The 24,312-nt window shown below is 38.6% G+C and overlaps 1 pseudogene; it reads left to right on the plus strand.

The window, feature by feature from the left end:
• The first annotated feature begins 22,369 nt into the window (after positions 1 to 22,369).
• LOC100468680 lies at positions 22,370 to 23,388 on the plus strand (annotated as a pseudogene).
• Positions 23,389 to 24,312: the final 924 nt, after the last annotated feature.

A 24,312-nucleotide genomic window follows, 5' to 3' on the forward strand; every position in this document is an offset into this window, starting at 1 on the left:
TTTAGAATCAACTAATAAATCTCTACCAAACACACAAAAAAAAGTGCTGATTTTTGCTGGGATTGCATTGAATCTACAGACAGAGCTAGCATTTTTGTAATATTGTCTTCCAATCCATTAATATCTCTCAATAATTTTGTGTAGACCTCTGTGTAGATCTCTTGCACATCAATATTTATTCCAAAATATTTCATTTTTAATGCTATTGGAAATAATTATTTTTTTCAAAGTTTCATGTTCTAATTGTTGCTAATATATTTTAAAAAATCTGATTCTGGCATATTTTCATTGTATTCAGCAGCCTTGCTAAACCCGTGTATTAATCCTAATTATTCATCTGTAGATTGCCTTAACTTTTTTCCCCCAAAGATTTGTTTATCTATTTTAGAGAGAGAAAGAGTGAGCGAGAGAGGAGCAGAGGGAGATGGACAAGCAGACTCTGTACTGAGTGAGGAGACCAACATGGGGCTCAATCCCAGGACCCTGAGGTCATGACCTGAGCTGAAACCAAGAGTTGGATGCTTAACCTACTGAGCCACCCAGGCGTCCCAAGAGGGCTAAGGGCATTTTAAATTAAGGCCATACACTCTTTGAAGCTCCTCCCATATAGAGATGTAGACCATGTCCCCTCCCCTTGTGTCTGGGCCAGCTTGTGACTGCAACATTAAACTTATGGTTAATTTTTTAACAGGAAATGTGGATTGATAATGTGTCTTCTACCACCACTATGACCCCACTTCCCAGCTACCTTTAAGATTTCCTCTTGGTCTTTAGTTTTCATCAGTTTTAGCATGATATCTGTAGGTATGATTTCTTCGTATTCATCCTCTCTGAGGTTCATAGTGCTTCTTAAATCAATGGCTTGATATCTTTTATCAGCTTTGAAATAGTTTCAGCTGCAATCTCTTCAAATATTGCCTCTGCCCATTGTCCCTCACCCCACTCTCCCAGAACACCAAATTCACATGTTTATACCTTCTCACTGTGTCCTACATATGCTTAGTGCTTTATTATGGGGCTTACCAACTTTCAGCCTCACTTCTGAGCAATCTGAGTGGGCTCTTTGTGGACAAACCTTCAATATTCATATTTTTGGATATTGCCTTTTGGGTTGCTAAATTTCCAGGAGTGAAGTCTTCCAGTCTTCTCCCTGAATGGAAAATATTTGACTTCTAGCTTTCTCGAAAGCTCTGAAAGAGGAGTTAGAATCTCAGCATGTAGCATTCATGTAGGCATTTGTTCAATTAATCTCTCTGTTTTTATTATGGTATTACTGTATTGTCATCCTGGCATTCACAATGAAATGGACTCATGATTTTCTTTCTTCATATTGTTCTCATCAAGTCTTAGAACCAAAATGATGCCATAAAAGAGATCAGGTGACTTATATTCTTTCTAATATTTTCTTTCTATATTTTCTTAATTCTTTCTAATCTTTTCTAATATTACTTATGAAAGAACCAGCTGCTCTTTGTAATTTTTTTTTAAACAACTTACTTTAACAATCTAGGCATGTGAGTTTTTGGAAAAAAACAAATCTTTGGCCATGATTTCAATTTATTTAATATTTACTAGTTATTCAAGTTATCTATTTCTTTTTATACTAATTTTGGGATGTTATTTTTTTTAGGAATTTGACCATTTCATGTAGGATTTTTATTTCATTCACATACATACATACATAATAATATCCTTTTATTTTATTTAAATTTCTGGTGTATGGTTGCTTACCCTTTGTTACTCTTTTTTTTTTAATTCCAGTATAGTTAACATACAGTGTTATATTAGGTTCAGTATCCTTTGATTCTTTATTTGCAGAGGTCAGAGGTCAGTTTATCTTATCCATCTTTTTAAAGAACCCATTTTTGGTTTCAGAACCCTTACTTATTTTTTCTCTATTTCACGAATGTTTGCTCTATTTCTTTCTTCTTTGTAACTTTCCTGTTATGCTTTTTCAAAAAAAAAATTTTTTTTTAAAGTATGCTCCACACCCAGTGTGGAACCCAACACAGGGCTTGAACTCATGACCCTGAGATCAAGACCTGAGCTGAGGTCAAGAGTTTGACACTTGACTGACTGAGCCACACAGGAAACCCCCCAAATTTTTTAGTTGAATATTTATTTATTACTAACCTTTCTGGCTTTCTAGTTAGTATAATTAGAAGCTTAAAAAATTCCTTGTAAGTTCCATGTCTACGGGCGCCTGGGTGGCTCAGTGAGTTAGGCATCTGCCTTTAGCTCAGGTCATGATCCCAGAGTACTGGGATCGAGCCCATCATCAGACTCTCTGCTCAGAGGCAAGTCTGCTTCTCCCTCTCCCTCTGTGATCTCACTTGCTTTTGCTCTTTCTCAAATAAATAAATAAAATCTTTAAAAAAAAAGTTTTATGTTTCACAAATAAGTGAAACCATATGATAATTGTCTTTCTCTGCAGGGAGAACATTAGAAGAAGGAAGGGAAAAATGAAGGGGGGTTACACAGAGGGGAAGATGAACCATGAGAGACTGTGGACTCCAAGAAACAAACTGAGGGTTTTAGAGGGGAGGGGGGTGTGGGGATGGGCTAGCCCAGTAACAGGTATTAAGGAGGGCACGTATTGCATGGAGCACTGGGTGTTACACACAAACAATGAATCATGGAACACTACATCAAAAACTAATTATGTACTGTATGGTGACTACCATATCATTAAAAAAAATAATAAATAAATAAGTTCGAAGTCCAGCTATGAACCACAAATTTTGAAAAGTAGGGTTTAATTGTCATTCAGTTCTAAATATTCCTTCACTTCTGTATTGATTTCTTTTTTAAGTCAGGGATTAATAGTAATATACTTTTAATTTATAAATATATCCAATTTTTAGCTATCATTGGTATTAATTCCTAACTGATTCCATTATGGCAGAGGAAATAGTCATACCGAGAAAATACAGATATTGGTTATTTAGAGTGTATTGAGTTTCCTTTATGATCTCATAAATGCTTTGTTTTCAAAAATGTTCCAGGGGTGGTCGAGAAAAATCAATCTCTCTCTCAGTATAAAGCTCTATATATGCCTATTAATTCAAGCTATACTACACTGTTCTAATTTTTTATCTTTGCTTATTTTTAATCTATTTGTTCTAATAGTTTCTGAATGGGCTATACCAAAACCTTAAAGACATGCTTTACCTAATTCTCCCTGCTGTTCTATCAGTTGTTGCTTGATATACAAGGGCTATATGTAGTGAGGACGAATATACATTTTTGTCATATTGTCTAAATATTTATTTATTTATTTGAGAGAAAGAGAGAGAGAGAGAGAGCGCATGAGCAGGGGGAGGGGCAGAGGGAGAGAATCCTCAAGCAGACTCCCCACTGATCACAGAGCTCGACACGGGGCTTGACCCAGGACCCTGAGATCAAGACCTGAGCCAAAATCAAGAGTTGGATGCGTAACCAACTATACCACCCAGGCACCCCTATCATTTAACCTTTTTAAGACATATTTTTTCTCACCTGTAACAGGATGATTATAGTTCTTATAGCAGAAAGTTTAGCACAGTGTCCAGCACAGAGTGAGAGATGATATAAGCTTTTGTCACTATTATGGAGCAGAACTTTATTCAAACAATCCCTGAAGGACTTTAAGCTGATTAAACAACCACTAGAAAGCATCTTACAAAGCAAAAATGCCAGTGTATTTATTATTTAAATAAAATGCATAAATGGGAGGAAATCACATAAATCATAAGTTGCTCTTTTTCTTGGGGTCTACAACAGCCATGTTATTTCATAAAGAACTAGACCATGTTAAATTACTCAGGTCTTAAAAATTTGTAAACCTGTACAAATCCCACACTGGAAATAATCATTCATATGTACTGTCACTTAAAGCACAAATTATGGTTGGTATAAAAGGTTTTAATTCACATAAATTCACCACTAAAAAGTACATACCAGGACAGAACTACTCAGGGCTTGCTACACATATAAAGGGGCTACTGGAAGTTACCACAGTTGGGTACATTCTCTTAGGGTGATGGGGTAGTAGGATTGGATGAAGAAGTAGGGAAGGATTTTTTTTAGTTGAGTTCCTCCAAAAGCCAACTGTGGGCAAGGGCTTGGGTGCAGATAGTTTATTTGGGAGGTATGTTAGTCAAGTTTCGTCAGAGAAACAGAACCAATAGGATGGATGGATAGATGATAGGTGATAGATGATAGATAGATAGATAGATGATAGATAGATGATANGGGCTAACATATAAAGGGGCTACTGGAAGTTACCACAGTTGGGTACATTCTCTTAGGGTGATGGGGTAGTAGGATTGGATGAAGAAGTAGGGAAGGATTTTTTTAGTTGAGTTCCTCCAAAAGCCAACTGTGGGCAAGGGCTTGGGTGCAGATAGTTTATTTGGGAGGTATGTTAGTCAAGGGGCTAACATATAAAGGGGCTACTGGAAGTTACCACAGTTGGGTACATTCTCTTAGGGTGATGGGGTAGTAGGATTGGATGAAGAAGTAGGGAAGGATTTTTTTAGTTGAGTTCCTCCAAAAGCCAACTGTGGGCAAGGGCTTGGGTGCAGATAGTTTATTTGGGAGGTATGTTAGTCAAGGGGCTAACATATAAAGGGGCTACTGGAAGTTACCACAGTTGGGTACATTCTCTTAGGGTGATGGGGTAGTAGGATTGGATGAAGAAGTAGGGAAGGATTTTTTTAGTTGAGTTCCTCCAAAAGCCAACTGTGGGCAAGGGCTTGGGTGCAGATAGTTTATTTGGGAGGTATGTTAGTCAAGTTTCGTCAGAGAAACAGAACCAATAGGATGGATGGATAGATGATAGGTGATAGATGATAGATAGATAGATAGATGATAGATAGATGATAGATTAGATAGATAGATGATAGATAGATAGATAGATAGATAGATGATAGATAGATAGATAGATATGGAAGTGGTTCACATGATTATGGAAGCTGAGAAATCCCATGATTTGCTGCTGCAAGCTGGAGACCAGGAAGACTAATGGTGTAATTCAGTCTGAGTCCAAAGGCAGGAGAAAATGAGATGAGATCTCTGCCCCAACTCAACAGTGAGGCAGGAAGAAAAAAGGGCACATTCTTTCATCTGCTTTTTGTTCTATTGGGGCCCTCAGTGGATTGGATGATGCCCACCTACACTGGTAAAGACAATCTACTTTGCTGAACACCAATTCTAACACTAATCTTATCCAGGAATACCCTCACAGACACACCCAGAAATAATATTTAACCTAGGTATATCATGGCCAGTCAAACTGATGCATAAAATTAAGCATTACAGATGACACCAGGAAACCCAAGTGAGGGAGTCAGGAAATGAAGCAGGGAAGGAAGAAAAACAGATAAGGACAGTGTTCATGAATGAGTCACCACTATGGGCAAATGGTGCTCAGAGGTGCTGGGAACCTTTGGAAAAGTCATATGAAACACACCCTCAGAACTGTCCCACCAAAGGAGGAGGAAACTGGGAAATTTATCCACCAACTCTTAGACCCCTTTGGTTGAGACTTATTCCAAGTTGTTGAATCCTTGACACTTACAGGTTGCCCTACAAGTGGGTTGACCAAGCTCATGGGGTGCTGAAAAAAGCCTTCGGGAAGAAAAGCAGAAAGACAAAAATGCTTGGGTGGGAAGTTTACAATATATATGGGAACTGACCACCATAGCTACAGGTGAATGCAATGGCCAAGGGAGCACCAGTTGGGGCATCTACAGCATCTGCTACGAATAAATGCCTTGAAAAACTGTCATGACTCAAGACACGGTGAAATATGAATCCGTTTTAGAACCCAACTTTTATTTGATACAGCAAAGTATCACTATAATGTGATTGCTTCTAAAACTGTGTTTCATAAAATGAACATCCAAAATTGTGCTCCAAGGGGGCTCTGGGTAATTATAGTCATCTGCCCTTTTTAAAAAACTAAAAACTAAAAAATAATTTATTTATTTATCTGAAAGGGAGAGAGCGCACACGTGCGTGCAAGTGGGGGAGGGGCAGAGGGAGAGAATGTTCAAGCAGACTCCCTGCTGAGGGCAGAGCCCCACACGGGGCTCAATCCCAGGACCCTGAGATGGTGCCCTGAGGTGAAACCAAGAGTTGGAAGCTTAACCGACTGAGCCACCCAAGCACCCCCATCTTTCCTCTTAAAAAGAACTATTTCTTAATCCAGTTTTCCTTAGCCACATGACAACTGTGATAACTATAGCATACAATATAACATGAGTCAATAGTCAAATGCATCATAAATTAATGCCAGCACTAATACAACATTTTGGTCACCATATCTGTTACAGAAGAATCTAAATGTGTTAATACCATCCGATAACTCTGCCCTCAAGTTTTCCAGGCCATTTAATTATTAAATTTCTCTTTTAAAAGGGATCCCTATTGTAAGCAATTCAGACTTTGGTGGATGTCAGGGTTTTTTTGTGAGGTCACCAGAGCTTTTAACCACTGCCTAAAGTGCATCCTATGCTGATTAACATACCTCAGATTAACTAGATTTAGCATGCGGCAATCATACTCCATTCAGTAGGGCCCATCTCTGGTGAATCGTGGACATTAATGACATTTGCAAGAGCTCAAATATTATATAATCACTAATTACATTCTGCGCAATTAGTGGAGGCTCATCAGTGTGAATCACTAATGGCTGATCGCCCTGTTCTCTCTGGAAAGAAATAGACGGTCTGCATAATTTTCTGATTGTATTAGCATAGACACAAACGCTATTAACGAACTTCGGCGATCCTGAAGAGGCTCCATGTCTGTGATGGACAAAGGCAAGAGGCTCGGTTTGATGGGCACAGACACTTCATTTTGAACCTCAAAGCCATGTGTTTGTGGTTTGTTGATGTGACTCATTCAATTCCCACCTTCCAAAAGGAAAACACACACAGCATCCTGTCCAGCCGACAACTAAAGAACTTGCAAACAAGGCCAGTTTAAAAAATAAAAAAATACACCCTATGGACATTTATTGTCTTTAGCTGGTTTTCAGAGAGCCAAGATCTAAGGATTTGTGGGATATTCAAATATGAAGCTGGTGACAAAATAGGAGGAATACATCTGAAATAGTAAAGACCTTATCTATTTCTTTTAACCCTCTATGTCCTGGGCCAGTGTGTCCGTCTGCCCAGGCTGCCATTACAAAGTACCAGAGACTGGGGGGACTTCAACGGCAGAAATTTGTTTTCTTATGCTCTGGAGTAAAGTCCAAGATCAAGGTGGCAGCAGGTTTGAGTTCTCCTGAGGCTTCTCTCCTTGGCTTGTAGATGGCCACCTTCTCAGCATGTCTTCACAGGGTTATTCCTCTGGGCACACGCACATCTCATGTCTCTCCATGTGCCCAAATTCCCTCCCCTTATAAGGACATCAGTCATATTGGATTAGGGCCCAACCATACAACCTCCATTCGCCTTAATTACCTCTTCAATGTCCCTATCTCCAAGGACATTCACCTTCTGAGGTAATAGGGGTTAGGGCTTTAACATATGAATGGGGTGAGGGGACACAATTCAGCCCACAACAGTCAGGATGTGCACAGACTATGACTCTTCTAACCCAAGAAGTTCTGGCTGGAAGATTGCAACAAAACTGGGCCAATGAAAGTCTTGGGGCGCCTGGGTGGCACAGCGGTTGAGCGTCTGCCTTCGGCTCAGGGCGTGATCCCGGCGTTACGGGATCGAGCCCCACGTCAGGCTCCTTTGCTGGGAGCCTGCTTCTTCCTCTCCCACTCCCCCTGCTTGTGTTGCCTCTCTCACTGGCTGTCTCTAGCTCTGTCAAATAAATAAATAAAATCTTAAAAAAAAAAAAAAACTGGGCCAATGAAAGTCTTAAAAGCATGCTTTGGTGAGCGTTATGCTGTTCAAAACGGCAGTCCACAGCCACACGTGACTACTGAGCACTTGAAATGTGGTTAGTGTGGCTGAGGAACTGAATTTTTAATTTTATGTCATTGTAATTAATTTTAGAACTAAAGTAACGTAAAACAACTTTATTGTTTTAGTAGGGACATATTTCACTTCAACTATCAAAAATTTAGTGTCCTGATTGAGATGTGCTGTGTGAAACACACACTGAAATTTGAAACTTAGGATAAAAAAATGCAAATATCTCATTAGTAATTTTTTATTGATTATGTGTTGAAAATATTTTTAATATATAGATTAAATGAAATACACTGTTAAAATTAATTTCTTTTTTTTACTTTTTATAATACATATACAAGAAAACTTAAAGTTACATGTCTGGTTTGCACTATATTTCTATTGGACAGCATTGGGTTAGAACTTTAGTCCTCTGACATCCCATGGCTGACCAAATTTGAATCAGTGGATAAACTAAAGGGTAAATTCCTTTAGCTGAAATGATTAAAGTCCCATGCCTTTTTGTGTCCTTTGTACTAAGATTAGAATAACAGAAACCCACCATTACTTATTGGATTCTAATACTGTTGACACTTGAATAATGTGGGGGTTTGGGGTGTAGACCCCTCCACAGTTGAAAATCCATTTATAATTTTTGATTTCCAAAACCTACTAATAGCCTGCTGTTGACTGGAAGCCTTACTGATAACATAAATTGTCGATTAACATGTATCTTTTTTTTTTGTAGATTTCTTTTTTCTTTTTTTTTTTTTTACTATGATATGTTAGTCACCATACAGTACATCATTAGCTTTTGATGTAGTGTTCTATGATTCCTTGTTTGCATGTAACACCCAGTGCTCCATGAAATACGGTACCCTCCTTAATACCCTTCACCAGGCTAGCCCATCGTCCCACCCCCTCCCCTCTAAAACCCTCAATTTGTTTCCCAGAGTCCATAGCCTCTCATGGTTCGTCTCCCCAATTAACATGTTATCTTGCATGTTATATGTATTATACTGTTGTGTGTGTGTATATATATATGTATATATATATATGTGTGTGTGTATATATATGTATACTATGTATATATATATATGTATACTATATATACATATAGTATTCTTACAGTAAAGTAAGCTAGGGAAAAGAAAATGCTGTTAAAAAATCATAAGGAAGAGAATATAGATTTACAGAACTGTACTGTATTTATTGAAAAAAATCCGTGTATAAGTGAACCCTTGCTGTTCAAACCCGTGTTGTTCAAGAGTCAGCTGTATATGATAAAAGCTCCCATTTCTTGCCATATTTGTAAGTTTTCTCAATACTTTCAACATCAAAATCTTGTTATCACACACTGTATTTAGGAATCATGAATAATTTTCTTCATAATGAAAAAATTCTTCTTCCTAAATGAATCTGGCTACCCTGATCAGCCTCCTTTTTCTCCACAGTACCCTGGCTTCATTTGTCCTCCCAACCCTCTCATCTTTTTCTCTTTTTCTGTCCTCCTGCCTCAGTTGCTATGAAATTCTCAGATAAGGCATTTGATACCCTTTCCTTATTTCTATTTAACACAAGCTGAAAACTTGCTCTCATTTCTTCATCTGCAATATGGAAAAGTCAGACTGCATTTTACATCTTAAAAGTTAAGAATTCAAATTTAAAAATTCAAACAAAATAATTGTTTGATATAAGTTTAGAGTAATGGTTAGTTGTCTTTAAACCCTTTCTTAAGCAGCTTAATCTGCAAACGTCATAAAGAACAACTAACAAGCAACAGAGCAGACAGAACTTCTGGACACCTGACCCCATGATGCAGCTTGTCCTTACCCTATCCACAGCCTACCTTAGCCCTGAGTAGGGAATGACTGAAATTCCTTAAATGACCACAGAATTTGTCCAATATCACATACCCATTCTAAAATACAGGACATGGGGGCAATAAAAGAGATGGTTTTTGCCTTATCTCTTTGTTCTTTCTGGCATCAATCAGCCTTTAGAAATAATGAAATCAATGCAAACATTTGTTGGAAGGATGCCCACTTTGAAGATCATTTGCTACCTAACTATCTCGGTCATTTACATGGATCCCAGGGACGATTTCAAAGAGTCTCTCACCCTTGTTGCTCAGATAAAAGGAAGAATCAGGTGTTAAGTTTGGTTGTGTGTTTGTGTGGTTTAACATTTGAGGAGGCTTCAGTTTCACACACACACGATTCCCATGTGACTCTTATTTTTCTGTCCTTTAATTGAAGTGATGCCAGTTGAAACAAAGGTGGAAAATGCATTAATATCCAAAAGAGAAAAAATTATCTCCAGCCAGAAAAGTGACATACAAGTGTCTCCTCTCATGTGCATAAAGCAAATGTTTTTCTGTGTATGTAGTAGCAACACTACATGACAAAGTGGTTTCAATGAGAAAATGCAAGGGGAAAAAGGTTGGTTAAAAAAAAGATTTACCTACCACTATTTAAGAGGGAAAGATAAGGAAAGGATATACATGAACCAAATCCTCATGTAATATACAGAAGTAGTTCAGTAGAAAATATGAAAAGATTTAAAAAATCAAGAACTTGTGGGAGGCCATGTTAATTGAGTTTTGGAGGCAACCACTGGAAGACAGAAAATTAAAAATATAAATAAATAAATAAACATTTGACCCATTGGTTGCTCAGTAGTAGTGTTATTTAATTTCCAAATATTTGTGAATTTCCCATTTTCCTCCTATTATTGATTTCCAGTTTTGTACCATTGTAGTTAGAAAAGATATTTGGTATAATTTCAGTCTTTTTAAATTTGTTGAGTCCTGTTTTGTGAGCTAATGGATGATCTTTCCTGGAGAATGTTGTGTGTGCCCTTGAGAAAAATGTATAGCCTGCTTCTATTGGGTGGCATGTTCTCTGCAGGTCTGTCAGTTCCATTTGACCTAAAGTATAGTTCAGGTTCAATGTTTCCTTTTTGATTTTCTGTTGGATGATCTATCCATTGTTGAAAGTGGAGATATTGGAGCTCCCTGCTATTATTGTATTGTTGTCTATTTTTCCTTTCAGCTCTGTTAGTATTTACTTAATATATTTAGGTGCTTTGGTGTTGGATGCATATATGTTTATAATTTTTATATCCTCCTGATGAATTGACCCCTGTCTTATTTTATAATGACATTTGTCTCTTTTTACAGTTTTTGTTTTAAAGTCTGTTTTGTCTGATATAAGTATAGCTACTTCTGCTCTCTTTTGGTTTCCATGTGCTTGGAATATCTTTTTCCATCTCTTCACTTTAAGCCTATGTGTATCCTTGAAGCTGAAGTGAGTCTCTTCTAGGCAGCATATAGTTGGGTCTTTTGTTTTTTTTAAATTCATTCAACCACTCTATGTCTTTTGATTGGAGCACTTAATCCATTTGTACTTAAAGTAATTGATAGGTAAGGACTCACTATGGACATCTTGTTAATTGTTTTCTGACTGTTTTGTAGTTTATTCCTTTCTTCCTCTTTTGACGCCTTCCTTTGTGAACTGATGATTTTCCATTGTGGTATACTTTCCCAACCTTGTGTGTGTTTGGAGTTTTTATTGGTAGTTACCCTGAGGCTTACTTAAAATCTTACAGATATACCAGTATATTTTAATTTGATAACAATTTAACTTTGATCTCACATAAACTCTAACCTTTCATTCCTCCACACACACATATTATGTTTTTATGTCACATTTTATATGTATTTATATTTATATTCATATTCATTAACAAATTATTGTAACTATAGTTATCTTTAATACTTTCGTCCTTCAACCTTTATACTAGAGTTAAGTGGTTAACATATCACCTTATTACAGTATTCTGAAGCTGACTATATACTTGCTTTTCGAGTGTGTTTATTTTTGTATGTTTCCATGTTATTAGTTAGCATTCTTTCATTTCAGGTTGAAGAACTCCTTCCAGCATTCTTGAAAAGCAAGTCTTGTGGTGATGAACTCCCTCAGCATTTTTTTGTTTGGCAAAGTCTTTATCTAGCCTTCATTTCTGAAGGACAACTTTGCCAAGTACAACATTCTTGGTTACCAGTTTCTTTCTTTCAGCATTTTGAATATATCATCCCTGGAAATCTACATTTAAAAAATGATCCTTGACCCCCTACCTCACACCATCCACAAAATTAACTCAAGATGAGTTGTAAATCTAAATGTGAAATCTAAAACTATAAAGGTCCTAAAAGAAAATGTAGGAGACTATCATCATGAACTTGGAGTAGGCAAAGATTTCTTAAACACAATAAAAACTACGGACCATAAAAAGAAAATGATAATGTGAACCTCATCAAAATGTAAGCTTATACTCATCAAAAGACACCATTAAGAAAGTGAAATGGCAAACCACACACTGGGAGAAAATATTCTCAAGTTGTACATCTGTTTTAGTCCATTTGGGCTGCTATCACAAAATATCACAGACTAGATAGCTTAATTTTTAAGATTTTATTTATTTATTCATGAGAGACAGAGAAAGAGTCAGAGGCAGAAGGAGAAGCAGGCTCCCTGCAGAGGAGGGGGACCAATGTGGGACTCAATTCCAGGACTCTGGGATCACAACCTGAGTGAAGGCAGACACTTAACCAACTGAACCACCCAGATGCCCCAGACTACACAGCTTATAAAGAACAGAAATTTATTACTCATAGTACTAAAGGCTAGGAAATCCAAGATCAAGGTCCTCATAAATTCATTGTCCGATGATGACCCACTTTCCAATGCCTTCTCATTGTGCCCTCACATGGTAGAAAGAACCAGGGAATTCTGTGGGGTCTCTTTCACAGGGGCACTAATCCCAATCATGATGGTCCCACCCACATGACCTAATCACCTCCCAAAGGCCCCATCTTCTAACACCACCACCTTGAGTTTAGGATTTCAACATATGAATTAGGGGAGTGGGGGAGGATGCAAACATTCAGACCATAGAAATATCTGACAAAAGACTCACATACAGTTTATAAATAACTCCTGTAAGCCAAGAAAACAGTCAAATAAGCCAATTTTTTAAATGGACAAAAAACTTGAACAGACACTTTCAAAAGAATAATATCCAAGTGAATAATGAGCATATAAATGGGATATTATTAATCATCAGGAAACCACATGACATAACTTTAGCCAGACTGCTCTTTTCGTCTAAGGACAATTCCTAGAGAGGGACTCAGCTGAGAACTCCCAGCAGCTGAGAAATAGTGTTTCCATCTTGAAAAGGGGATTTGGGCAGCAGCATCCATAGTTAATCTCAAAATCTCAAAAACATATTGCATGAAAGAACCAGGTACCAAAAAAAAAAAAAAAATAGGGGCGTCTGGGTGGCGCAGTCGTTAAGCTGCTGCCTTCGGCTCAGGGCGTTCTGGGATCAAGCCCCACAAGGCTCCTCTGCTAGGAGCCTGCTTCTTCCTTTCCCACTCCCCCTGCTTGTGTTCCCTCTCTCACTGGCTGTCTCTGTCAAATAAATAAATAAAATCTTTTAAAAAAATAGATCACTATATGATTACATATAGATGACATTCAAAAGTAAGCAAAACTAACCGATGTTAAAAGAAGTTTAGAGTGGTTACCTCAGAGAAGGAGTATCAACTGGAAAGAGGAAACTTTCTAGGATGGTGAAAATGTTCCCTTATTAATTGGCAGTTACATGTACACACATATAAATTTCCATCACAATTTATGCATTTTACAGTAGGTAAATGATTTCTTTCTTCCTTGAATTAAAAGGCAAAGCATCTGAAATTGGGTTATAAAATCTAGCTAGGACAATTAGGCAAAGAAAAAAATTAACACTTCAACAAAAATAAAACATTTAGTTATAAACTTAACAAAAGAAGTTTAAGACTTATATGTTAAAAACTATAAGACAGTGTTGAAAAAAGTTTAAGGATATCTAAATAAATAAAAAGACATCCTATGCTCATGGATTGGAAGGCTTAATATTTTTAAGGTGGTAGCACTTTTTAAACCGGTTTACAGATTCGATGCTTTCCCTATCAAAATTCCAGGTAGCTGGTTTTTTTGCAGAAATTGGCTGGTTCGAGTCCAAGTTCATATAGAAATACAAAGGACCAAAAGTAGCCAAAACAATCTTGGAAAATAAGAATAAAGTTGGAGGATTCACATATCCCTATTTTTAAATTATTGCAAAGCTGGATAACTCAAAATTGTGGTCTACTGGCATTAAGAATAGACATACAGATCAATGGAATAGAATTGAGAACCCAGAAATAAACCTCTAACTTTATCATCAATTGATTTGTTAGAAGATTGATGAGACTAGTCAATGAGGGTAAGAACATATTTTTGATTAAATAGTACTGGTGCAACTGGACAGCAACACACGAAAGGGTGAATTTGGACCCTACTTCACAATATATACAAAAATTATCTCAAAATGGATCATAAATCTAAATATAAGAGTTAAAACTATAAAACTCTCTTTTAAAAATTTGTCACACTTGATTGGGCAATGGTTTCTTAGAATAACACCAAAAAGACAATCAAATTAAAAATACATATGTTGAACTTTGTCAAAATTAAAAGCTTTTGTGCTTCAAAGGACACTATCAAAAGATGAAAAGAGAACACACAGAATGGAAGGAAATATTTTCAAGTCATGTAACAGCTAAGAATCTAATATTAAGAATATATAAAGACCTCTTACAATTCAACAATAAAAAGACAAGTAATCCATGTTTAACAATCCATATATATGTATATCATAATATATATATCGTATATCATTGAATATATCATATATCATTGAATATATATGTGTTTTAACTAAATTCAAAATTTAAATTAAATTTCAAAATTATATATACACAATCTAATAATAAGAAGCAATCCAAAGCAAACAACACACCAAGTTAGCAAATAATGGAAATGAAAATATACATGATTCAAATGTAGGAAGGAAGTGATTAGGATTAGATGGTAGGGAAGAAAGAGTAACAATATATTAGACTAAATATGATTATAAAACTATGCAAATAAACAAGCAAACAAATAAGAAAAAGGTGTGTGCTATACTCACAAGAGAAAAAAAATCCATTCAGAAGATGATAGTCATAAACTTGTATACAACTCATAACAACTTCACAGGAAAATCTCATAAAAATAAAAGAGATGGACCTAGCAGTTATTTTGACTACTTGCCCTGAGTAACATCCTGCTGCAAAACCATTAACAACTCACATAAATTTTTGAAAAATCTTTTTTATACATAGTATATTAGTTTGCTAGGGCTGTCATAAAAAAAAAAAATACCACGGACTGAGTGGCTTATACAACAGAAATTTATTTCCTTACACTTCTGGAGGCTGGAAGTCCAAGATCAAGGTGTCAGTAGATTTGGATTCTCCTGAGGCCTTTCTCCTTGGCTTGTAGATGGCCACCTGCTCGTGTCTTAACATGGGCTTTCCTCTGTGCATGCGCATTCCTGATGTCTCTCTGTCTGTCCAAGTTTGCTCTTCTTATAAGGACACCAATGAGATTGGATTAGGGCCCACTCTAATGACTTCATTTTACCTTAAATCACCTCTTTAAAGGCCCTGTCCTAATAAAGTCACATTCTGAGGTACTGGAGGTTAGGGCTTCAACACACCGATTTCAGAAGGATATAATTCAGCTCATTACTCATGGGTAAGAAAGCAACCAAAATCCCCAGGAGCCAAAGCAAGTGAAATCAGGATGACAGAGATAAGCACCCATTGAAACGATCAGCTCAACTGAAGCCAAATGTCACTAACTGGTAGCAAAGAGCTTTCATTTCGATGACTTGCCTATAAATACAGAAGACAGGGCCCATACTACATGGGGAATCAGAAACACCTCACATAAAACAGCATCTCACAGAAAATCATACCTCAGTAGAAGGCAAACTAGAAAAGAAAATCTGCCCCATATAAGTAGAAAGCAAAAATGTCCCTGTCTCAACATGGACAATGAGCAAGAGTGGGAAAAAAAACCCTCCACTGAAAATCTTTTCATAACCTAACCTTAATATAAGATTGAGACCTAAATTTACATTTCCTTGGGAAGGGTTAATGTGTCCACATCTGATCCCCCGCAGGTTGACCTTCTGGAAAAGGGATTGCTTCCCAAATATTTTGAAGGCCCTTGGACACAGTATCTGATGTGATTTTGATACTCATGGAACCAAAGCCTCATCCAATTATATTGGGGCAGTTATAAGTAGTCTTGGCTAGGCTCACATGGGATTCACTGAATCCACGGACTTATCTAATAATATAAAACGGACATATTTGGTGGTTGGCACAATCCCCACATTGGTTTCTCTGTCCATAATGTGAGATCTACCATAGTGGGGAAGACCAAGTGAAATAGGCCCTCTGACATAGCCCCCCTTGCTCTTCATCAAAGGTTACATCAGAAACAATATCGTGTTCACAGAAAATGGCAGAAATTACTAGAAAGAGGAATTACAAATTAAAGGAAAGAGGGGTTATTCCATTATATTCTCGTCTAATTCATGAATCTGGCCCCACAAAACCAAGACAGACCTTGGAGGATGATCGTGAACTAAATTCAAGGTCATAGTCACAATGGTAGTTATGCTAGATGTGGCACCTGTACACCAGATTAACATGCTTTGGTTACATGGGATGCAGCCATTGATTTGGAGGATGTTTTCTTTTCCATACTTACCAGGAATAAGAACCAGAGCAGTTTGTACCTACCCAATATGGACAACAGTATGCATTTGCGGGCTTGCCCCAGGGCTACTATGTAAACTCTCCCTCTCTTACACCTGGACTAAGTGCTCTAAGGCCCATAGAGACTTCAACTGGCTGGACATCATGAAGAGCATCACATTGGTGTGTATCAACAACACTAAAGTTTATGTGACCAAATCACCAAGAAGAGGTATAATGTATGTGCTCCAGACAATGTGAAATAAGCCCTATTCAGGAACCTACCCATCAGTGAAGTTTTTAGTGGTCTGAGGCATGATGGAACATCCCTTCGAGGGAGAGAGCAAATTATTGCATCTTACACAATGCCTGGTAAATATTCCACATTTGGGAAACTTCTCCAACCCATTTACTAAGTGACACAAAATGCTGCCAGCTTTAATGGGGCTCAGAGCAAAAAAGGTGTCTGCAGCAGATCAGACCTGCTACTTGGGCCATACAAACTGGCAGACCTGGTGATATTAGAGATATACATAATGGGAAAAGATGCCCAGTGAAGTTTAGGTAAGTTCCAGTAAGTAAATCACAATATAGACTCTAGAGTTCTAGAATAAGTCAGCAGTACAGAATTTTACACCATCCAAAAAAAAACCCTGCTCTCGAAATGTGGTATGTACATACAATGGGATATTATTTGGTCTTAAAAAGGAAAGGGATTCTGACGTATGCTGCAATACAGATGAAGCTTGAGCACATTATGCTAAGTGAAAGAAGACAGATGCTAAAGGACAGATGATATATGATTCCACTTTCATGAGGTACACAGAGTAATCAAATTCACAGAGATAGATAGTAGAATGGTGGTTGCCTGGGTCAGGGAGAGGGGAGAATGGGAAGTTACTGTTTAATGGGCACAGAGTTTCAGTTCTGCAGGATGAGAGGGTTCTGGAGATGGATGGTGGTAACGGTTGCCCAACAATATGAATGTAGTTATTACCACTGTATAGTTAAAAATGGTTAAGACAGTTAACTTTATGATTTGTGTATTTTACCGCAATAAAAAAAAAGATTGGAGGAAAATTGCAGTCTTCTGGGGCAGCCGCAGATTGAATACATGACAAATGAAGCAGCAAGTGACTCTGCAGCCAGAATAGCCTGCCATAAACTGGGTTCTATAAGACTCAGAGTCTTAAGAAAGGGAGGACCCAACAGTAATCCCTTGTAAGATGGACATAGCAGATACAGGATGGAACATGAACAGGTTCACAGGGGCAGGTAATTATATAAGCAAGAGGTCATCATTCCATGCCATCCATCACCAGTTTCTCTCCATAAGCTAATACCTGAACCACATGGGTGGGTCTTCTGAGATAGAGGCATGTGAATGGACGTATTGAAGTGAATATGAAATATAACAATTTTCATATTTCATGTTAATGTCCATCACGGAAAAAACAGTAAAAGTTCAGGTAGACAAAATGGCTCAGCTTTCCTCCATCATCAACTATTCCAGTGCTGGCAAAATAAGTATGTGAACTGAAAGGGAATGATGGCAGGTTTCGGGGTCATGCATGGGCTCAACAGAATAGGCTCTCTCTCACCCTGGCTAATGCTGCTACTGAATGTCCAATATGCCAACCACAGGGACTAATGGTCCTACTTATGGCACCATTCCTCAAGGATACCAACCAGCTGCTTGATAGCAGGCTAATTACGCTAGACCTCTCCTTCTCTGGAAGGAGTGGCCATTCATCTTGACCAAAGCAACATACATTCCAAGTATGAGTTTTTTTGTCCTGTCCTCAGGGTCCCGGCTAGAAGCATGCTTATAGGGCTTACAGAGTATTTGATCCACCAACACAAGATCCCTCATTATGTCACATTGGACCAAAAGACCTACTTTACAGCAAAGGTGGTCCATCAATGGTCTCATGTCTGTGGGGTCTACTGGTTCTATTGCATTCAGTACCACAAAGAAACAGGCAGCATGACAGAGTAGTTAAATGACCCTTTCAAGGCACAACCAATGTGCTAGCTGAGAAACAACATCATGTAAGAATGGGTCTCTGTCCTCCAGAATGTGGCACATATCCTAAATCAATGATGATTATGTAGTACTGTGTTTCCAGTAGGTGAAATCAATAGATCTGGAGTGAACATAGAAGTGGCCCCATACACCATCACTTCCAATGATTTACTTGGAGAATCTGTACTTCTATCTCTGTAATTCTAGGTTCTGTGGTTCTAGACATTCTGGTTCCCAAGAAAGGGAACACTCCCCCAGGGGATGCAAGTGTCCCACTAAACTTTAAGATATGAACACTAACTTTCCTCTTGTAATTACATTTCCCCAGGAAAAAAACAGAATCCTGAAGGGGTGAATTGACAGTGCAGCAAGTGAACCTCAGAGGACAAGGGGCATTCTATGGTGGATGCTGTGAGACCATCCAGAGTCCCTCTTTATGACTGAGGCACAACTGTATGGCGGCATGGCAGGTGCCTACTTAGGGCTTACTGTTGAGTCCCTCCCCAGAGACAGCCGTTAGCTGAAGGGAGCTGCCTGGCCCAAGTATCTGTCCCTCCTTGGGGACAACCTATATCTATATTGACTGGTACTGAAGGGGCACAACTTAAAAGATTGCTAGTCTTGAATCTAAATATAATCCTTTGAGATAGTATCACTAAATTGAGGTCTACAGAGGTGCATTCATTCACTTGGCAAATACTTATTAAGCATACACTCTATACCTTAATTATTCCAGGAACTTGGTATACATCAGTGAACTAAACACACAATTCCTGTCTTCATGGAGTTTACGTTCCAGTGGGAGGAGACAGTAGTCAACAATCCACATAATAAGACAGTGAATTATATGGTATAAAGAAAAAAGAACAAGGTAAGAGAGATAAGGAGTACAGGGAAATGGAGAATAGTTACAGTTTTAAATAGCCTTGTCTAGGTAGACCTCCCTGAAAAGGTGACGCTGAGCCATCTTGAAGGAGATGAGGGAGGGAGCTGTGTGATTATCTGGAAGGAAACTGTAGCAGGCAGAAGAGATGGATCAGCTAGGCTCATACCTAATGTGTTCAGGAGACAGCCAGGAGAGCATGCAGCCACTGGCAGTGAGCAACAGGGACCGCAGTACAAGAGGAGGTCAAGAGGTAAACAGGTGGAGGATACAGGGGGCCACCTTGTAGGCCATTGTGTGAGGGTCTTGACTTACACTGAGGGAAATGGAGAGCCAGTGAAAGGTTTGATCAGAGGGCTAACATGAACACTTCCATTTTAACAGGATTTTTCGCTCTGCTTTTCTGAGAAGAGACCAGTGGGGGAAGGTAGAAGCATAGACACCGGGAGATAAACTGAGAAGCTCTGGCAGTAGTTCCAGTGAGACATGACGGTGGCTTAACAGGGTAACAGTAGAGGTGATGAGGAGATTCTGGATGTATTTTAAACATAGAACCAATATGATTCCTTGATGTATTGATGGGGGTGTGACAGAAAGAGTCATGGATGAATCCAAGGTGTTCTGTGTAAGTAACGGGAAGTATGGAGTTGGGGAAGGGGTGTCAGAAGCTTTGGACATATTTGGTTTGAGAGATCTAATAGGCTCAGAAGCAGACCCTGCTGGTGCTCCATTGACAAGCTGGAAGTGCTTGGGAGTTTGTGTCCCCACCCCCAAAGCCCCCCTTGGACAATGACTGATGAGTGCAAGAATATAATAGCCCAGCTCCCATTTCTTGCACTGTGACAAACTTCAAGCCATAACTCACACTCCAGAGCACCTTTGTGGGACCAAGCTGAAGCCACCTTCTGCAGAACTTTGCATGGTATCATCCCTTGCTTGGTTTCCTGACCTGCTCTGTCCCTGTCCTGCTTCCCCCACTGCCTTACTAGTTTCTCCTAAGAGTGGCCCCTTATAGATCATATACACAAACCTTCATCTAAGGTCTGCTTCTGAGGAACCAGACCTAAAATGACTTCCAAGCAGAGATAGATATATGAAGGAGATAGATGGATATATGAATCTGGAGTTCATCAGAGGGCTTTCGGCCAGAGAAATAAATTTGTATGTCAACTACATATAAATGTACTTAAAGGCATGACGGTGAGAGTGACTTGGTATCATTCTTTCATCACAGCCATGCTTTCATCTTGAAAGTAATTCAGGGAATCAAAAGGCTGATTCCTTTTTAAATATTATTAAATTGTAATTATAACTTAATTATAACAAAATGTCAGAAGTTGATACTTGTTAAAGATGGGCTGTGCGTTTATAGAGGATCATTATATTACTCTTTTTACTTGTGTGCATGTTTGAAAATTTCCACAATGAAAATCATACAAGCAGTATATACATATGCTCTCCTTTAGAAAAAAGAAATAATTGGGGGAATTCAGGAAGGTAGTTAAAAGGTACAAACTTTTAGGGGGCACCTGGGTGGCACAGCGGTTAAGCGTCTGCCTTCGGCTCAGGGCGTGATCCCGTCGTTGTGGGATCGAGCCCCACATCAGGCTCTTCTGCTGTGAGCCTGCTTCTTCCTCTCCCACTCCCCCTGCTTGTGTTCCCTCTCTCGCTGGCTGTCTCTATCTCTGTCAAATAAATAAATAAAATCTTAAAAAAAAAAAGGTACAAACTTTTAGTTATAAGATAAATAAGTACTAGGGATATAACATAAAACATGATGGCATAATTAATGCTGCTATAAGGTATATGGGAAGTTGTGAACCGAGTAAATCCTAAGAGTTTTCATCACAAGGAAAAAATAATTTTTTGCCATTTCTTTTTATTGTACGTGTGTAAGATGATGGGTGTTAACTAAATTTATTGAGGTAATTATTTCACAATATACATAACTCAAACACTTATGCTGCATACCTTAAACTTATATAGTGATGTATATCAATTATATCTTAATAAAACTGGTAAAAAATAATTACATAGTAAAAAACTAAAAATAATATAAATTTCCATCAACAATAGATATGTAAATTGTGGTTTACTGAAACAGCAATGATTATGATGAACTACCTATAACAATATGAGTGAATAAATCTTATAAACATAATGTTGCAAGAAATGTACACAAAAGACTAATACCATTTATGTAAAACTCGAAACAGGTAAAACTAATCCATGCCATTAGATAAGAGTGTTTTACCCTTGGGAAAGTATTGACTGAAGGGTACATCAAGGAGATTTCTGTGATGCTAGTAATGGTCTTTTCTTGGATTTGGTGCTGGTTACGTGTGTGAGTCCACTTATTCAATATTTACATCGTGTTGTGAACATGCTGAGATTTTACCCTGCCACAATCTCATGGATACCAGCAGAAGACATGAGACTCCCAGGTCAGAGACAAAGGACTTTATTACTCCCAGAAATCATGGGTTTCATGTTTGCAACAGTTCCCTTTGACCCCTAAGTACCGTGGGGGTGACATGGAAGTGAGCCCAGGTGGATGCAGCACACACACTGGGTTTGCAGCAGACCTGAGGGACCCTAGGCTTAGGAAATCTCAGTCTTTTAAAGGGCCTGCAAAAAAACTGCTCAAACTTTGTCCTAGAGGGGGTCATTATCTTTGCTACACTGGCCAGCAGAAAAAATTTCCTTGTCTCAGAGAGAAACCATCCCTGTGTTCCAAGACTGCTGTACAAACATCCTTGAACAGATAGTCTGGAACAAAAGTTGTTGGTGCCTCCGCTCACAATACATGAAGTATAAATACAAGACCCATGGAAAATTGCCTCCCAACAATTTTGCAATAAAAATGTACATTTAAAAAAATCATGGCTTTCTGCTCCTCCCTGTTCGACAGACAGCTGCATCTTCTGGTGCAGTGCCAGCCTCATCCCCAAAACATGATGCTGAAGGTCAGAGTAAATGGATTTGGCCTTATTGGGCTCGTGGTCACCAGGTCTACCATTCACTCTGGCAGAGTGGATATTGTCGCCATCAATGACCCCTTCATTGACCTCAACTACATGGTCTACAAGTTCCAGTATGATTCCACCATAGCAAATTCCACAGTACAATCAAGGCTGAGAAAGGGAAACTTGTCATCAATGGAAAGCCCATCTCCATCTTCCAAGAGTGATATCTCCCTATCAAATGGGATCATGCTGGTACTGAGTATATTGTGGAGTCCACTGGGGTTTTCATCACTATGGAGAAGGCTGGGGCTCACTTGAAGGGTGAAGCCAAGAAGGTCATCATATCTGCCCATTCTGCTGATGCCCCCATGTTTGTGATGAGCATGAACCATGAAAAGTATGACAACTCCCTCAAGATTGTCAGCAATGCCTCCTGCACCACCAACTGCTTGGCCCTTCTGGACAAGGTCATCCATGACAACCTCAGTATCGTGGAGTGACTCATGACCACAGTCCATGCAATCGTTGCCTCCCAGAAGACCACGGACAGCCCCCTGGGAAGCTGTGGTGTGATAGCTGAGGGACTACCCAGAACATCATTCCTACTTCTACTGGCACTGCCAAGGTTTTAGGCAAGATCATCCCTGAGCTGAATAGGAAGCTCACTAACATGGCCTTCTGTGTCCCCACCCTCAACACGCAGTCGTGGATCTGACCTGCTACCTGGAGAAAGCTGCCAAATATGACAACATCAAGAAGGTGGTGAAGCAGGCACCAGAGGGCCCCTCAAGGGCTTTCAGGGCAACACCAAGGACCAGGTTGTCTCCTGTGACTTTTAACAGTGACCATTTTGTCAACCTCATTTCCTGGTATGACATGAATTTAGTTACAGCAACCAGGTGGTGGACCTTATGGTCCACATGGCCTCCAAGGAGTAAGAGAGCCCCCTGGACCACCAGCCCCAGTGAGAGTAAGAGAAAGAGAGAGGCCCTCAGCTCCTGGGGAGTCCTTGCCTCAACTGAGAATCTCCCAACCTCCACAGTTTCCATCCCAGACCCCTGAAGAAGGGAGGGGGCTTGGGAACCTCTACCTTGTCAAGTGTCATCAATAAAGTATACTATATCCCCTCCAAAAGACTCATTTAAGTAAATCATTACAGACAAGGCTAAAGATAAAGTTTCTTTGACCATTTCCCTTTTCCAAGTGAAGAAGTGATTAATGTTGGGTGCATTCCTTTCTAGACCATTAGCTATACAATATCTACATATGTATGCCTATGTATGCCTGTACATGCCAATATACATATGCATAGTATGCATATAGATATGTATATGTATAGTATGTATAGTATGTATATAGATAGAGAGAGAGAGAGAGAGAAACAGAAAAGAGGGATTTGGAGCACAGTATGGAATGAGTTAAATATATGACATCANGTATGTATAGTATGCATATAGATATGTATATGTATAGTATGTATAGTATGTATATAGATATAGATAGAGAGAGAGAGAGAGAAACAGAAAAGAGGGATTTGGAGCACAGTATGGAATGAGTTAAATATATGACATCATATTCTACATGGCATTCTGTAACTTACTATTTTCACTTAACAAGGTCTTCGTATTTCTTCCCTTTTCTGTTTCCTTATCACTACATACACACAGATTTTCCTCTTTCTTCTAAATTTTCTGCATAGTGAGCCATGGTATGGGTGCACTACAGTTCAATTACACATTCCTCTTTGGGATGTGTTCAGTTTTTGCTGTTCCTTTGTTTTTTGGATTTTTTGTTTTCAGTTTTTTTTTTTTTTTTTTTTTTTTTTTTTAAAANTTTTTGCTATTACAAGCAGTACTTCAGTG

Source organism: Ailuropoda melanoleuca, chromosome 13, assembly GCF_002007445.2.
Source record: "Ailuropoda melanoleuca isolate Jingjing chromosome 13, ASM200744v2, whole genome shotgun sequence".
NCBI classification, from domain to species: Eukaryota; Metazoa; Chordata; class Mammalia; order Carnivora; family Ursidae; genus Ailuropoda; species Ailuropoda melanoleuca.